The sequence below is a fragment of the Artibeus jamaicensis genome, unplaced genomic scaffold, assembly GCF_021234435.1.
Source record: "Artibeus jamaicensis isolate MK-2021 breed Jamaican fruit bat unplaced genomic scaffold, CSHL_Jam_final contig_1526, whole genome shotgun sequence".
Lineage (NCBI taxonomy): Eukaryota > Metazoa > Chordata > Mammalia > Chiroptera > Phyllostomidae > Artibeus > Artibeus jamaicensis.
In genome coordinates, this window is record NW_026521297.1 from 1,890,099 (window position 1) to 1,905,719 (window position 15,621).

General features: G+C 50.4%; 1 protein-coding gene across 3 annotated transcripts in view; it reads left to right on the forward strand.

Moving 5' to 3' along the window:
* The first annotated feature begins 1,284 nt into the window (after window positions 1-1,284).
* ERCC1 (ERCC excision repair 1, endonuclease non-catalytic subunit) overlaps window positions 1,285-15,621 on the forward strand; it is a 29,738-nt gene continuing 15,401 nt past the window's right edge. The window contains exons 1-4 of one of the 3 annotated variants that reach the window (XM_037148018.2): window positions 1,285-1,658; window positions 3,026-3,150; window positions 9,379-9,487; window positions 12,660-12,714. The gene's annotated coding sequence lies outside the window, so the exon portion shown is untranslated. Of the gene's footprint in view, window positions 1,659-3,025; window positions 3,151-9,378; window positions 9,488-12,659; window positions 12,715-15,262; window positions 15,372-15,587; window positions 15,612-15,621 lie in introns of those variants that run through there. The other 2 variants (XM_037148017.2, XM_037148020.2) reach the window with 2 other exon arrangements.

Sequence of the window (15,621 nt, forward strand, 5' to 3'; positions counted from 1 at the left end):
CTGACATAACAGCTGTGCCCCTGGCTGAAATGAGATACTCTCTACTGAAGGGGGACTTTACCGCCTTAGGGCTCCTTTCCACCACAGCCAAGCACTTTTGCCTGAACCGATATCAGTCTATTACACCCTGCTCCCTGGGGACACACAGGACCGGGCCGTTCCTCTGTCCTATGAGGTATAAGAAACTAGAACATGTTGACAATGTTGCCTTTGGTTTCAGGGAAATGCAGGGTAAGGTCCTTGAGGCTGAGCCGTGGAGTAGGCACTGGAAGAGTCACAGGATTATTACAATGGGAAGGTGCCTTAGAGGAAAGTTCGAAGGGGGAACCTAGGTCCAGGGCAAGGTTCTGGCGGTTTCCACTGCCTGGCTCTGTTGTGTCCAATCACTGACTTGTATAGCAGGAAAGAATCGTAATGGAACTGCGATTGGTGAACCAAACTGTCGGTGCCAGACTAGGCCCTGGCTCTGGTGACCCAGGGACCCCAACCTTGGTGACTGCAGAGCTGCACCTGGCCCCAGGCTGAAGCCCGAGGCTGGTCACAGGGTGAGGAAACTGGCCCAGATCCAGACCTAAGCCCACCCCGTCCACCCTAAAAACAAACCATGAAGTCAGAGCCTCACCCCCAGCCCTCGGCGTGCCGGTCTTGTGACCTCTTCCTGTGACCTCCCCTCCTCCCCACTTAAGAGGCTGAAATGCAGCAGGGTCAGATCCTGAAAGGCACAAGCTTGGTGCTGTGGGTAGGGAGGGAGAACAGAGACAGGGTTTCGGGTCAGTATGCTGGGGACCGAATGGGGGGGGGGGGGGGCGGGAAGGGACAGAGCCGGAAACGAAGATTAGGATAGAGAGGGGCACATTGGTAGACGATGAAGGATGGAGGCCGTGGGCCAGGAGACAGGGAACGAGGTGGGAAGGCAGGGAGACGGGAGGAGAGAAGCAAGGCCGGTGACAAGCTGTGGGATGGGGGTTGGGGTCCCCTTTGGGGCCGGTGCGAAAGCCGGGACGGGGTGGGCACGGCAGGGCCCGCCTGAGTCCAGCACCACTCCCCCCGCCGCCTCACGCTGCTCCCCTTCCGCTCCCCGGAAGCGCTGAGTCGTCCTGCCTTATCTGGGGGCCGCTATTTCGGGTTCGGCTCAGAGTAAGGCCACTATTTTTAGCAGCGCTCGGGTAAAAATGGAGCCGGCGTCGCGCGGGTTCCCGAAGCCGTGCGCGCCCCCTCGCGAGAACTGGGGTCCGGGGGCGCGCGTCTGAGTCACCGCCTCCCGCCGCCCCCTGCACGGCGAGGAGCGCGGAACGCTGGCTCCGGACGTTCCGCATCCGCTCCAGCCTCCCGGGCTCCCAGGCGCCTGGAAGCCCGCGGCGCTCGGAATGTTCTAGGAAGATCGGGACGCGTCCGCGGGGGCTCCAGAGGCTGGTGGCGGACGTTGAGGCAGCGGCGTCCCCTGGTGGCCCCTGCGGGGATCGCAGGCGGGAGCCGGACCCGGAGAGTCCAGTCCCTAGCCCCACAACACCGCCCACACCTATTTTCCGAATGAGGGAACTGAGGCCGGGAGAGGAACTGGTTGGGGCCTTGCAATCTGAATTACAAAGCACGACCGTTCAAGCTCCAAGCTTGGACACCTCCCTTGATGGAGAACTCATTATCTATCAGAAAACTAGGTACTGTTTCTTTTTCTTAATATTTATCTCCTCGTTCAACAAATTCTCAAGGGTCGATTGTGTGCCAGGCGCTGTGCTAGGTGATGGGGACACAGCAGTGAACTAGACAGACGGAGATGTCTGTCTTCCTGGTGCTGAAGTTCTCGTGGAGGAGACAGTAAATGCATAAGATGATTTCAGATTATGATAAGCACTGAGGAGAAAGTAAAATGTAGTGATATATTAGAATAAAAGGGAACTCGGACGGATGTGGCTCAGTTGGTTGGGCGTCCTCCTGCGAAGTGAAAGGTCGTGGGTTGATTCTGGTCAGTTCCCATGCCTGGCAATGGCCGTTTCTCTCTCACATCGAGGTTTCTCTCCCTTTCTTTCTCCCTCCCTTCCCCTCTCTCTAAAAATAAAGAAATAAAATCTAAAAACAAAGGGGATAAAAGGTCTCTCTCTGAGGAGGTGACTCTTAACTGTAACCTGAATGATGAGATCAGGCATCTGAAAAGATCTGGTTTAATTCAATTCCTTCATCCCATTTCACAGATCTGGAGGCACAAACCTGGAGAGGACCCAGCTGGGGACTGGGCTTGGAGAATGTAGATTGTATGAACATCTATTTTGTGATCGTTCACTTCAGATTGGTCCCATCCTGTTCCAGGAGCTTGTTCCCTCCCAGTATAAGAGCATAGATACCATGAATGGTATCTACTGAGTAGTAATACTGATTACTATTTTAAAAAATAATGACTAGCCCTGACCGGCCAGCTCAGTTGGTTAGAGCGTCATCCCTGTACACCAAGGTTATGGGTTTGATCTCTGGTCAGGGTACATACAAGGAGCAACCAATGCTCCAAAATAAGAGGAACAACAAACTGATGTTTCCCTTTCTCCCTCTAAAATCAATAGATAAAAATAATAATGATGACTATCATTTATCTAGCACCAGCTCTTTGCAGAGCAGTCTGCTAAATGCTTCACCTGCCTTGTTTTACTGAACCCTCACCCTAAATCTAGGGGATGAGGTACTGTTTCCACGCCCCACTAAGATGAGGAAACCTGTCTCTCCCTTTCGCCCCAGCCATGCGGAAGGGAAGGGAATGGGACCTGAGCCCAGCCGATCAGAGCATTTCATTTCTTCTGATAGACTCACTGGGCAGAACTTTGGCTCCTCCGGAGTCACTAAGAGGGTAAGGTGTGAGTGCAGAGATACTGGCGTCATTTTTGCTACCTTAGGGAAAGTCTTGGGGGGGGGAAATCAGAGAAATATGGGACCCAGAGATTGAACAGTGACTTCATAACATCTTTGAGCTCCTGGATCAAGCTATAACTGAAGCCAGAGAGTTTACTCCTTGACCTTTTTTTTTAAATCCTCCCCACAGGACATTAGTTTCATTGCTTTTGGAAAAAGAGAAGAAAAGAGAAAGCAAAACATTGATGGGAGAGAGAAACACAGATTGGCTGCCTCCTGTACGTGCCCAGACCAGGGACTGAACCAGCAACCTAGGTATGTACCCTGACTGGGAATTGAACCTGCAACCTTCCTGTTACAGGAAGATGCTCCAGCCAACAGAGCCACCTTGGCTAGGGCTCCTTGAGCTTTTTTAAATTTTTAAATTTATTTGTTTTAATATTGGCCAATACATTTCCCTAATGCTTGCTCTTCAAGCTAAGAGACTCCTAATTAATTCACTTTCCTCTGCAAAGCCCCCTAGAAACTAACTGTTCCTGACACTCTCCATTGCCCCTAAACCTGGAGAACGGATCACTGCACCCCTTGAAGACCCCATTCATCACACACTGGCCCCGGGGAAGGCTTGGGCTGCTTGTGAACCCGTAGGCCCCCCCACTGGGCAGGCGCTCCTCTGTGTGGGTGAGCTCATCTCTGTGTCCCCAGGCATAGACTGGGGTAAGAACCTGGCTGCCCAGGCTGCTCCTTTGGGTGGGTCCACGTTCCACAGTCATCGGTGGCTGCTGGTCAGGTTACCCCACTGCACCCACCAGTTTCTCCCACTGTCAGGATTTCAGCACCGTCTGAGCTCTAAAGGCCTCCCGGTCTCTGCTCTGCCGTTTCTTCTGCACTGTAGACCCAAGTGTCTCACTGACCTTGGATGCCTCCCCCTGGATGTCCCACAGGATTTCACCCTGACTTCCAACAACTTCCTGTGCCTCCTGCTCTGGGCTCTACAGCTCTGACCTAGTCCCACACTGATGCCAACTCCTGGACCAGAGGCCTGCGCCTCAGCCTGGATGTTTTCCTCCACTTACCTTCCATAGCTCATCACTCCTTTCCTTTTTACCTTTTAAAGATTCCACTGTAGCTCAGTGGATTGAGTACGGGCCTGCAAACCAAAGGCCGCCAGCTCGATTCCCAGTCCGGGCACGTGCCTGGGGCCAGGTCCCTGGTTGGGGGCCATGAGAGGCAATCACAGACTGATGTTTCTCTCCCTCTCTTTCTCCCTGCCTTCCCCTCTCTCTAAAAATAAATAAATAAAATATTTTAAAAAATAAAATAAAGATTTCACAGGTTCTCCCTCTTCCCACACCCTGCTTCATTGTGCTTTACCCTCCTCCCTCGTCTCCTGCCAGTCCCAACATCTCTCTAGAAGAGATTTCATTAAACCACAAAGCTGCACCGGTCAGCAGCAGGGTCTGCTCTGGCTCCCCAGTTAGTGCTCCAGTCCGCTGACCCACAGGCCCCCCATGACCTCAATGGGGCTGCCTTCTTCAACCTCATCACTTGCCTCCCCTTTCCCCAACACACTCTGCCCTGAAGCAATACCCAGACTCCGTGCCTTTTCCCAAACGCACCCTGTTCCCGAGTGCCTCTCGAACTTAAACATTTGGTTTCCCTTCACTGAAACACCTCTCTCATCTGACTTCACGTAGTGGTTATGTCTCAGTCCTTCAAGGTGCAACTCAACCTTTCCCTCCGCTGAGAAACCTAGAGCAGAAACCTTCCCTCCACTTAAGCCAGGCCCCTCCCCCGGATTAACCTGGCTAGTGGAGCTGGGTCTCTGCCGGGCTGTGCATGCAGGGTCCTTTGCACACAGGGTCCCACGGAGTTTCCCAGCACCCTCAGAGGACGGGAGCAAACACTCCCAGTTTCCGGATAAAGGAACTGAGACTCGGAGGGGACAAGTGACTCAGTGAAGGAATCCCAGACTAAGCAGGGGACAGAGTCAGGATTTGAAGTCATGCCCTCACGAGCCGCCTGGCTCAGCCAGTCCTGTTGATTACTTATCTCAGTTTGGTAAGTTATTTTGTAATATCCTCAGTAGGGGCACGCAGGTATGTAATTTATGAATAAAAAATAGATTTCATGTACAGAGCGGCCACAGAGTCCTGTGTGTCACTGTGGCCTTTCTCAGTTCAGTAGCTTCTTCATCCAGGTAGAACGGAGGCAGGAAATTGAGTGTCCTTTAAGAGACCACATTAAAAAAAAAGATGATTTATTTTTAGACAGAGAGGGAAGGAGAAAGAGAAGAAAAGAAAGATCAATGTGTGAGCCCTGACTGGGAATCGAACTGACAACCTTTATAGGTTCACAGGCTAAATCCACTGAGCGGCACCAGCCAGGTTGAGCTGTTTTGCATTGTTTTTATCATACACCAAGTCTTTGAAATCCGGTGTGGATTTTTTTCACTCACAGTGTGGACTAGCCACACTTTAAGCACTTAAGAGTCTCCTGTGGCCAGTGGCACAGCCATGGGTAATGGCCTGGTCACGGATCTAGGGGGTGCATGTTCCTCAAAGTCCGGACTTAACAAGTGACAGCGGGCCCCGGGGAGACAGCGTGGCTCAGCACAATCAAGACCCGAGACTCTCTAAGCTGCGGGCTTCAGATACAGCTCTGGAACGTGATCCAAGATGCAAGCTGCAATCCAATCTCTCTGCACCTCGGTTTATCCCTCTATAAAAAGAAGGAGTCGCCAACGAGACCTCCCAGGGTATTTTCTGATGAGCAAACGCAGTTGGCAGCCACAAAACACTTACAGCAGGACCTAGCACCTTTAAGACTGTGCTGGCTTTTGTTATTATCTGGAGTTCTGTGAAAGAGAAAGATCTCTTAAACTAACAGCTGCAGAATGAAAAGCCGTCTTCGAGACGTCCCATCCTGGAAGCGGAGATTTCCAGGAGAGCCTGGGGGTGCGCGCGGCCCCTGACAACCGCGCGTGGACGTGCAGAGGCTACTCGGCCGCCTGCTCCCGGAGGGAGCGCCCGCATTCAGCGCCGCAACAGCCGCGGCCAATGGCAAAGCTTTGGACGCTTCTCAGTCTAAACTCAGCTGCATATTTTCTTCCTCTTGTGTTTTCTGTTTTGATCTGTCTAGTGGGTTGCATGGCAGGGCCCCTCCCTTCCTAAGATATGTCACCTGAGACCCGTGAATGTGAGCTGATTTGGGGGAGGGGGGAACGGTCTTTGCGGATGTGATTCAGGTAAGGATCTGGAGATGAGATCTGCATTAGCCGGGTGGGCCGCTAAACCCAACGGCGAGGGTCCTTCCCAGAGAAGGGCAGAAGGTGATTGGACACGGACGGACACACAGAAGGCCGCGGGAACACGGACCACGCAGGCAGAGATGGTTAAGGAAGGATCCTGCCCTGGAACCTTCGGAGGGAGCACGGCCCTGCTGACACCTGGATTCCGGAGTTCCGGCCTCCGGCACTGTGAGAAAACACATTTCTGTCGTTCTAAGCCGCCCAGTTTGCGGTCATTGGTTACCGCAGTCACAGGAAATGAATGCAATCTGTTTGTGGGCCTGTCTCCTCCACCACGAAGGCAGCGTTTCTGTGCCTCTCAGATGCCTCATCACAGGAGGAAGCAGGCTCGGAAACAGGGCAGAGTGGAAACCAGACCTCAGGCCCCTGGAAGCTCCCCGGGCACCGCGGGGTCTTAGCGGAAACTTGCAGGATATTTGCCCATTTAAGACAGCATAGAGCCCTGGCTGGTGTAGCTCAGTGGATTGAGCACGGGCCTGTGAACCAAAGGGTCGCGGGGTTGATTCCCCAGTCAGGGCACATGCCTGGGTTGCAGGACAGGTTCCCAGTAGGGGGTGCATGAGAGGCAACCACACATTGATGTTTCTCTCCCACTCTTTCTCCTTCCCCTTCCCCTCTCTCTAAAAATAAATAAATAAGTAATATATATATATTTTAAGATTTTTTATTTGTTTATATTTAGAGGGGAAGGGAAGGAGAGAGGGAGAGAAACATCAGTGTATGGTTGCCTTTCGTGAGTCCCCCGCTGGGAACTGGCCTGCAGGGAACTGGCCTGCAACCCAGGCATGTGCCCTGACTGGGAATCGAACCGCCATTGTCTGGTTCGCAGGCCCGCGCTCAATCCACTGAGCTACACCAGCCAGGAATAAAATATATTTTTTAAAAAACATAGAATGATGGCCCTGGCAGGGTGGCCCAGGCAGCTGGCAGGCCCTTGGGTCCGTGGAAAGGCTGTGTGTTGCTCCCCGATCAAGGGTGAATACAGGAGGCAATGGACTGATGTTCTCTCACATCGATTCTCCCTCTCCCCCTACCTCCCCACCTTCCTCAAAAAATAAAAATATCATTGGGTGAGGATTAAAATAAAAATAGCAACTGGCCCTGGCTGGTGTGGCTCAGAGGACTGAGCAGCAGCCTGCAGACCAAAAGGTTGGCTGGTTCGATTCCTGGTCAAGGCACAGGCCTGGGTTTCTGGGGCAGGTGCCCAGCTGGGGGTGTGAGAGAGGCAGCCAATCCTGGTTTCTCTCACACATCATGTTTATTTCCTTTTCTTTCTCCTTCCTTTCCCCTCTCTCTCTCAAAAATAAATAAACTGTTAAAAAGAAAAAAGATAGCACCTGAACAGTTACGGGCTGCTGCTGGGCTGTGCTGGGCTTGTTTTTTCAACATAAAAGATTCTTTTCTTGAAGAAAAAAATAGAATGGTTAGTGAGTTTTATTTGAAGGCAGTGGTTGAGAATACAAGCTTTGCCTGGAGTTCTGGTCTGGTTGCTTAGTTCATGTGTGGCCTCAGGTAAGAGACTAACTTCTGTGTGCCTCAGTTTCTCCTTCCATAAAAAGGAGATAAGGAGATAAGGATAAGGAGATAAGTTGTCTCAGAAAGCCGTGATGTGGAGTATATGAGAACCGATCAACTTTACAGTTGGACATAGTCCTGGAAGTCTTTGCAAATGCTATATGACAAGAAAAATAAATGGCATGTAAACATCAGACAGCAAGAGATAAAACGGCCATTTGGACCATTTTCAAGGAAAACCTAAGAGAATCAACAAACTTCTTCCATATGAGAACTTGGCCATAGTGCCTGTTAGAGGGTCAACCAGCAATATTTAATAGCAGTAATCAACTATACATTATAGAAATAAAATAATGAGTTAATAAAGTGGAAAAGTACCATCTGCATGTACACTGGTGACTCTCAGATTTCAATCTTGAGCCCCGAGCTCCCTCCTGTGTCCTTGACATTCCCACTGCAACATCCTAAAGGCGTCTCCAACCCTCAAGGGCTCTGTCAGAATTCTCAGCCTCCTTCCCAGTCCGTCCTTCTGGTTCATCTTACTGCCAGTCCCTCATACCTAAGCATTCTTCTCGACAGCATCACCCTAGTCAAGGCTGCCATCTGATCTTCCCTGGACAATTCCAGTCTCTTCCACCCCGGACTTCCTGTTTCCATCCTTGCCCCCTACCAAGCACTCTCCACTCAGAATAAAATCCCAAATATTTACTACAGCCTTCAAGTCCTTAGCAATCTGGTCCCTTGATTGCACAGCTTCATTTCTTGCTTGTCTCTCTCTTGTTCGCTCTCTGTGTTCCAGCTATACAGGGCTTGCTTATGTTTCTCTAACTCAGCTCGCAATTTCCTACCACAGGGCCTTTGCACATGCGGTTCCTGCTGCCTTGCAATCTCTCCCTCCAGTTATCTTTTACCTCTCTTCTTAAATGCTCCTTTGACAGAAGACTCTGCTGCCCTCCCATTCCCCACCCCCAGTTAAAACCCTGTCTCCCCATTCTTGTTCTTGATGGCCAATGTCAGGTCTATATGATTATTAATTAGTGCCATGATTTTTAAACTTTTTGGCCACAGGGTCTCTTACAGTCTTAAGAATTATTGAGGATCCCCAAAGAGTTTTTTTGATGTGAATTATACCTGTCAATATTTACTGTATTGGAAATGAAAACTAATATAATTCAGAAATAATGGCTTCATTAAAAGTAATAAAAACTGCCCTGCCTGGTGTAGCTCAGGGGATTGAGCGCGGGCCTGGGAACTATAGCATTACTGGTTCAATTCCCAATCAGGACACATGCCTGGGTTGTGGGCCAGGTCCCCGGTGGGGGTTGCGCAAGAGAAAACCACACATTGATACTTCTTTCTCTTACCCTCTGTCTAAAAATAAATAAATAAATAAATAAATAAATAAAATTTAAAAGATCATATATTTCAGAACAAATCATTAGAAATTTAATTACTAAATAATTTTTTTTTTTTTTTTTTTTTACCTGGCTGGTGTAGCTCAGTGGATTGAGCATCAGCCTGAGAACCAAAGGGTGGCTGGTTTAATTCCCAGTCAGGGCACATGCCTGGGTTGCGGGCCAGGCCAGGTGCCCAGTAGGGGGCGCGCAAGAGGCAAACACATTGATGTTTGTGTTCCTCTCTTTCTCCCTCCCTTTCTCTGAAAATAAATAAATAAAATCTTTACAAATGTTTTTGTATTATTTTAATGTCTGGCTCAGGAGAAAACGTCTGGGTCTTCACAACTGCTTCTGGGTTTGTCTGTCACGATGTCGCGATTCTGTACAGGCCGCACATACACTCAGGAACAAGTGAAAGTGCAAAAGGCGGGTAAGTGTCTTAATATTACTACAACAATCATTGTGACCTCATAGATCTTTTTGAGGGCTGGCCCCCGCCCCCGCCCCGGATTTTGTGGGCTGTACTTTGAGAAGTACCCCCCTTAGCTTTGGGTTCTCTAGAGTCTTGAGACAGTATCCTGGGAACTGGACACCTTCGGGGCCAAGCGACCTGGCTCAAGAGGCAGCTGCGACTACTAGCAAGGTGACCTCAGATATCTCTGAGCCTCGGTTTCTGCATCTCTAAAATGGGGGGGATGGTTTGAAAGTAATAAAAGCACCTCCCCTCAGGGTCATAGAGAGACCCACAGGCGATAACTCTCAGAATTCCCCACCGGCCTGCTGCTTACCACCCACATTGCCTCATTTTTTTTGTTATTACCAACACTTTTTATTCTGCAATTAATTTCTCCAGAGACCCATCTTAGGACGGGCAGTGATGGGGACATGGTGATCACTGGGGAAGGCCTGGCCCTGCCCTCATGGGGCTCCCAGTCTAGTGGGTCACAGAGTTTTCTTATGTGAGGGATTATCCTTCACGAAAGGACGATGGAAAAGCATGAGTTCTTAAGACTGAGTAGGCAGGGAAGGGCATGCAAGGAGCTACGGCAGGTGGAGAAGGGGACATGCTCTGGCCTGGCGGCTGGCCAGGTTATTGTGTCCATTCCTCTGTCCCCAAGATGCCTCTATCCTGTTGCTGGTGACACAGAGGTGTGTCTCTCTGGTTCATTTCCTCCTTCCCAACCTCTGTTCTTGTGTAAGTTAGTTCCTAGATTCTGTGCTCTTTGTAGGAAGTCCCACCTCCGATCTAACCTCAGTCTCTCACGCTGCAGATCCCCTCTTTTGCTCTGTATCCATCTACAGTGGCGACCAGTAGAAATTTGGGATGTCCCAGTAGCAGAGGTGCCCGGGAGGGCGCGGGGTCGGGGCCAGGCGCCTCTACTGCCCCTCACGGGTGGGGGGGGGAGGCGTGCTCGGGTCCGGGTGAGTCAGTGCCCGCAGCTCCCGCGTCATCCCAGCCGCTCCACTCCGCGCTATTTCGGGCTCTGGGCGCTATAAATAGAGGTTCGTGGAGCGGAGCTGTGGCCCTGGCTTGCCCCCCCACCCCCACCCCGTGTCTCCAGCCCCGCAGCGTTTGCCGGGCCGCACGTCACCGCGGCTAAGTTTAGAGGCGGGAGGGGACACCGGCCGGGTCACCGCGTCCCTAGGCTGCGTTCCCGCTTCCAGAGCCTTCGTTCCGGCCTCCGTCTGTCCCCCGCCCAGAGCCTCCTGGACGGAATTGGGGGCGGAGGTCCCCATATTCTCCATCTCTACAGCACCCCCACCGGGCGCAGGGAGAACTCCAAGTTGGGATTAGGGGAAGGTTTGGGAGTGGAGCAGGGGCCAGACCCAGGAGTCGCGGGGGGCACCTAGGGTTGCAGCGGCCTCTGGAGGATTCCAACGCGCAACTCTGGGCTCGGGAAGATTCGAGCCCGGGGTGAGAAAGGTCAATTTGTGAATCAAATTTGCAAATAATGTTGAACCGAGGGCAACTATCCGCCCTCCCCGTAACTACTGTAAATAGGTTCAGAGTTACATGAACCGCACACGGCGACGTCTTTGCCTCACTTTTGCAAAACAAACACGAGTCGTGCGAAGCGAAGCACGGCGCGTTCTCTGGAGTCTTGTCCCCGAGTGGGTCCTGGCAGAGCAGCCGATCCTCTCGTGGGGCGCCATCGCCCCCTGGCGGAATAGGCGTGAGCTGCAGGTCTCCTTGGAGGCTCCTTTCCCCAGCGGGAGAAACTGAGTCCTGCTCACGCTGTTCTCTCTAGAAACGCTCTCTGCCCTTGGACTCAAAGACACATTTCATTGGTCCTCCTCCGTGTCGCTGGAGCTTAGTTCCCTCATTTGTCAAGCGAACTCAGGACGCCTAAGGGGGAGGTTATTGTGAGGCCTTAGCTCATCGTAAGTGCTCAATGCTCATCCCTTTGGCATGTCTGAATGGCCAGCATCGCTGCTCCTGCCCCTTGGGGCAATTACTAAGTAAAGTCAGGGTGACTTGACCCCAAGCACCGTGATAAGCCACGGTCGATCTGATAACGAAGCGGGCCACTAAGTGACTAAGGGGTGGAGAGCGTCTATAAGACATGGACATGCGGGACAAAGGAATGATTCATGTCTGGGTGGGTCGGAGCAGGACGGAGCCAGAGGCCGGAACAGGGCCTTCCTAGAGCCGTGAGAAGGAACATGACCCCGCCAACACCTTGATTTCGGACTTCTAGGCTCCAGAACTGAACATGATACGTTTCCGTTGTTCGAGCCATCCACTTCGTGGTACTTGGTCCCAGCAGGAAACTAATACAGAAAATGTATTCATGAATCAATTGTATAAGTAAAAATTAATTAGAGACAATCTTTTCTAGTACATAATTTAAAACGTACAAATGGCTCATTTCTGGAATTTTCCATTGAATATTTGAGACCGCAGCGGAACGCAGGCAGCTGAAACCATAGAAAGCAAAACCAGAGATAAGGGAAAACTACTGTGTGTTGATGGTAATCTAGTCGATGTTGATATTTATAACGTATGGAGCCCTCCTCCCTGCGACTCTGTGCCCCTCCCCTCCTCACCTGCTCTGCACAGAGTTATGTCTTATTTCCTTCATAGCAGGTATGGCTGTCTGAAATTTATTTGTATGTTTTCTTCTTATGGTCTATGACCCCCTGTGAGAGTGTCAGCTCTACAGGACAGGGACCTCGTCTGATCTGCTCGTAACGTGCTTGGCACATAGTAGGTGCTCAATACATAACAATTCATGGAATGTGTGAACCAATCCATCTCTCAAGATGGGTCTGCTTGGTCTTGCTGAATTCTCACAACTTCAGCGACTACGGATAGGGGAACTGAGGCTCCCAGTGGTGCAGTCGCTTGCCTTAGGGCTTGGCTTGCGTCTTTCATTCTTTCTCAGAACATCCGGGTTGGTCACCGCTTCGGGGCGCGGCCGTGTGTAGGGGCACTGTGTTACAGCGGCCGCTGCGACAGCTCCTGCCGGCCCAGGGTTATTTTATTTCTATGACAAGCCTAAAGAGAGTAGTACCATGCCAAGTACTGTTTTAGGCACTTTGCACATAACTCATTCTATTCTCGTAATAATTATACTATTATTATCATCCCCATTTTACAGATGAGCAAACCGGCGCACGCAGCAGCTGAGTGGCTCGTACAAGGTCACGCTGCTAGTAAGTCACCCTGGAAAAAAATCTCACCCAGTGATGATACTGCTTAGAAAAGGAAGGGGAATTGGGGATGGGGGGGGGTAGACTTCTCATCGGCAACCCAGAAGTCAGGGAAATGAAGGACCAGTATCTTTTAATTTTGCAAGAAAAATCACTACAAACGCAGAATTTGAGATTCCAGCCGTGAGGGTGAAATAAAGATATTTTCAGATGAGCAAAACTCAGACAGGCCCTGGCCAGATGGCTCAGCTGGTTAGAGCATCCTCCGGATCAGTCAAGGTTGCAGGTCCGATCCCCGGTCGGGGCACAGACAAGAATCAACCAATGAGTGCATACGTAAGTGGAACAACAGATCGATGTTTCTCTCTCTTCCCAGTCCTCTTTCCCTTCTTCTCTCTCTCTCTCTCTAAAATCAATACATTAAAAAATTAAAACACACTCAGAGAGTTACTACCCACAATAATCGGTGAAAGAATAAAATGTACTCTAGCACGAAGTCAACTGAATTCAGAGGAAAGGAGGTTATAAAAAGTAACAGAATCATTATGGGTAGAACCATGTCCCCTCGCAGAGATATACTGAAGTCCTAACCTCACAATGCGACTTTATTTGGAAATGAGGTCTTTTCAGAGGTAAACAAGTCAAAAAGAGGTCATTAGAATGGGCTCTCATCCAATACCACTGACATGCTTATAAACCAGGGGTATTTGGATGGAGAGACAGACCCACAGAGGGCAGATGAAGGGAAGAGACCCAGGGAGATCTCCAGCTACACGCCCAGGAACACGTAAGGCCACTAGAAGCTGGGAGAGAGGCCTAGAGCAGAGCCTTCCTAGCGAGAGTCCAGGGAACATGACTCTGCCAACACCTTGACTTTGGATTTCTAGCCTCCAGAACTGCGAGACGATACATTTCTGTTGTTTGAGCCACCCAGTTTTTGGTACTTTGTTACAGCGACAAGAAATGTACTCTTGAATCAATCAGTAAAAGTTAATTAGAAAAAAAAATCCTTTACAGTAGGCTCCTAACAAAAGCTGGAATCGGTGGAGAGAGAGACACAACCTATTCATGGATATGAAAAAGCTGTCGATTTTCGTGCAATGAATCCATCAATTCAGTGCGATTCCAATCTCAGTCCCAATAGGGTTTTTCCCAGATCTAGGAAAGCAACTGTGAAAGCCCAGCCAGAACAGGAAATGTACGAGAAGGGTAAAGACAGATTCAAGAATGAACAGAGAGGGGACTTGCCTGATGTAACAGCACAACATATCAAGCTAAAATAATGAAGCAATATGGCATGAGGGCAAGAAACATACAGAAATCAATGAAACAGAACAGAAACAATAGACATAGATCTGTATATTTACATGGAAATTTGGTACAAGTTAAAACTGGAATGTTAAGACTGGAGAAAGGACTGACTTAAAATGAATGGTGTTAGGACAATTTGCTACATCCATCATAAATTCTGCCTTAGCGCATTTTCTAATGTCTCACGTGTGTTAAAGACAAACTCAAAACTAGGAGAGTCTCAAAAGAAATGGTAAGATATATTTATGACCTTGGAGAATGGCAAACTTTTTAAACAACACACCAAAAGCAAAAGTCAAGCTAGAATACATCGATAAATAGGTGTAAATAAACATTAAGCATTTCTCTGTGACAAAATAAATAAAGTTAAAGCACAAAGTACAAACTATAAGGAAATATTTGGAAGCTATGTAACTGACTAAGAGAATCGGAAACCATAAAGTACTCTTACAAATTAATAGTAATAAAAAAAGGCATGCCATTTTGAAAAATGGGCAAAGGATATGAGCAAGCAATTCACAACAGACAAAATATCTAAGGCCAATAAACCCACAAAGACACGTTCTCTCTCCTTAGTAATCAGAGTTGCAAGTTAGAACAGCGTGATACTATCCTTTCAGGAAATGACTAATACTAACTCATCAACCAGGTCTCTGCTCAGATGTCCTTTCCTGCAGAAAAGTCTTTTCTGACCCTCCGGCTGGGTTAGCTTTCTCCTCCCCCCCACACACCCACACACACCCTGCCTCGTCCCACTGAGGTCTCCTATCTCAGTCCTGCCCACTCCGGGTCGTCACTGGAACCCGGTCTGGCTTTCCCACTGGGCTGTGAGCTCCAGGAGGGTGGTTCGGGGCTATTGTTAGTCACCTATGTGTCACTACCGCTGCCGGGCTCAGGGCCTGGAACAGACGGGCCGCTTGGGGGAATATGTGTGGAATAAAAGAATAAGTGGGGAAACTGAGACCAAGTCAGTGGCAGAATTGGGATTCCAACCCAAGGTTGTGCAGAGAGAAGGGACTTAGTTTGATCTGCCACCATCTCTTCTTCACTGAACCCCGTCCGGAGTCCAAGTACACAATAGGCACTCAATCAGGGCTTTGAAATTGAACTGCTAGGCAACCAGAGACGCTCAGGGGCAAAGTACAACAGCTCTCTCTCCACCCAGGACTCCGCAGTCCTCCGCAACCATAGAGAGCTGAGCGGGAACGGCTCTCTGGGGAACGGTGAGGGCGGACTGGCGGGCTAGAGAGGCCGGAAGTGCGGCGAGCCAGGGGCCGCGCTGGCCGTGCGGGAGGGCGGCAGCTTTGATTTCCCTCGGGGTCTTCATCTAGCAGCTCAGAGGGAGGGAGGTGAGTCGTCCTACCTCGGAGACAGGGGGCCGGAGCTGGGAGGGCCGCGGGGGGTGAGTGGGAGGGTTCGAGGGGTGGAGACCGCTGGTAGCGACTGGCAGCCGTGGAAGCCAATCAATAGTTGGGTGTCAGAGAGGGACCAGAGGGAGCGAGGGGCGGGCATACAGGTGCGATCTCTGGGGCGGGACGGACGAAAGGTGGGGACAGTGGCGGAGCCCGGCACCAGGAAGGCGGGAAACAGTGAGGGCCT